General features: G+C 39.1%; 1 non-coding gene across 1 annotated transcript; it reads left to right on the forward strand.

The window, feature by feature from the left end:
* Window positions 1–646: 646 nt before the first annotated feature.
* Window positions 647–748, forward strand: LOC118662299. Its single transcript, XR_004969687.1, has one exon. It is a non-coding gene; the product is annotated as a U6 spliceosomal RNA (small nuclear RNA).
* The last annotated feature ends 1265 nt before the right edge of the window (window positions 749–2013 follow it).

Below are 2013 nucleotides of genomic sequence, written 5' to 3' on the forward strand. Positions count from 1 at the left end.
AGCATTCTCCAGATTGCTGCCATGGTGGTCTTAACAAAGCACAGATGTAGGAACGCCAGAGACACGCGCCTTTTAAAGCCCTTGAATGCCTTTCCTTTATGTTTAGGAAAAGGACAGAACATCTTCACGGCCCACAAAATGTACTATGGTCAAAACCTTTGATGATCTGACACCTACCTTCATCCCCTCGTCCTCCCAAATTCTCTCCACTTGTCTTCTCTCAGTGCCTCCTCACCATGCTCCCTCCCACCCAGGCCCTGAGTCCGCACACACTTTCTATCCTCTCCAAGTTCATAGCTACTCATTTTTTCTGTTGTTGTCACTTCCTAAAAAGGCCTAATCTAAGGGCTTTTCACTTAGATAACACTTATTATTGTTGCAATTTACATTTTTGTGTGTAGTTATTTCATTGCTGTCTATATCCCTCATGAGATTGCGAACATCTCAGGAATCTTGTCACATTGGAATCATGTTGTGTCCCAGGGCCTACACAGTGCCTGCCCCAAAGAAGGCTGTTAGTACATTTTTGTTGAATGAATAGCATTTACTTAAATCATCGCTATTTTCCACTTAACTGGAGGCAGTTATGAGGAAGAAGCTCCTTTTTGGCATCACCTCTGTACACGCCACAAATGAACAAAGCAATGTGCTGGTTTTGTCAGCACATACAGTAAAACTGGATCAATACAGAGATTAGCATGGCCCCAGAACAAGGATGACATGCAGATAAGCAAAGCAAAATATTGATAATGATGCTGATAGTTTTGCAAGACCTTTTTTTCAATAAGAAATCTTTTTAAAAAACCAACTTCCTGGAAAAAAAACACCAACTTCCTGCCCTGCCAGCATGGCTCAGTGGTTGAGTGACAATCCATGAACCAGAAGGTTTCGGTTTGATTCAGGACTGGGCACATGCCCAAGTTGCAGGCTCAATCACCAGTAGGGGTGCATGTGGGAGGCAGCCTAGATGTTTATCTCTCATCATTGATGTTTCTATCTCTCTCTCCCTCTCTCTTCCTCTCTGAAATCAATAAAAATATTTTTAAATAAATAAATAAAAATAAGTAAATAGAAAACCAACTTCTTTCAAGCCTGGTCTCTTTATTGAGAACACAAGTTGGCCTTGATCTTAGCAAGGAACAGAAATGCAGTGGTGACTGGCAGCCATTGTGGAAATGCATTCGTAGGTCTCAGGGTTGCCCCTCAAAGGACAGCAACCCAGCCTGCTAAAAGGTCTAACCTAGTTTTCCATCATTTTATATTATGTGCTGATGCTTTCCTCTACCCACTTTAATCCTCTTGTGGGATAACGCTAATCATTTTAGCTTCCTATTGCTCAAGCCCTGGGGGTAGCATGTTTCTTTAAGGGCAACAGAAAACAGCTAAAATTGTTATCAAAAGTATCCTGGGTGGAATATGATCCCTATTTCTATGAAAATAAAGCCTGCTCTTAACTGATGGCACACCTTTCAAAAATAAATCTATTAAGAAGGAAACAAACTTCTGAGTGAGCCCACCTCTTAGGGGAAATATTTGGACTACATGAATTAAAAGTCTTCAGAGCAGCTCTCTGAAGTAGAATAAAGACAAAAGCAAAAGTGTATTGGTTCAAGCCCCAAATGCCTGGGAGGAAGAAATCATGGATTCTCTTTGAGGTCAGAAAGGATTCATTCTACCTTTAAGCAAGGTGAATTCTTTGGGTCTCTGTTATTCTCTTTAACAGTAGAGATATTTATTCTTTCATCCTCTATTTCATCCTGTGGTTCTTCTTCCTCATATTTATTTCTATTTTTCCCAGCTTTATTGAGATAGCATTAAGGTATCACATATGTATGTTTAAGGGGTACAATGTGAAGATTTTATATATATATATATATATATATATATATATATATATATATATATATATATTGCAAAATGATTGCCATAATATGACTAGTTAATACCTCCATTCCTTCACATAATCATCATTGTGTAGGGGGAAGTGAGAAAGGGGGTGAGTCAGAACATTTA

The sequence above is a fragment of the Myotis myotis genome, unplaced genomic scaffold (assembly GCF_014108235.1).
Source record: "Myotis myotis isolate mMyoMyo1 unplaced genomic scaffold, mMyoMyo1.p scaffold_m19_p_8, whole genome shotgun sequence".
Lineage (NCBI taxonomy): Eukaryota > Metazoa > Chordata > Mammalia > Chiroptera > Vespertilionidae > Myotis > Myotis myotis.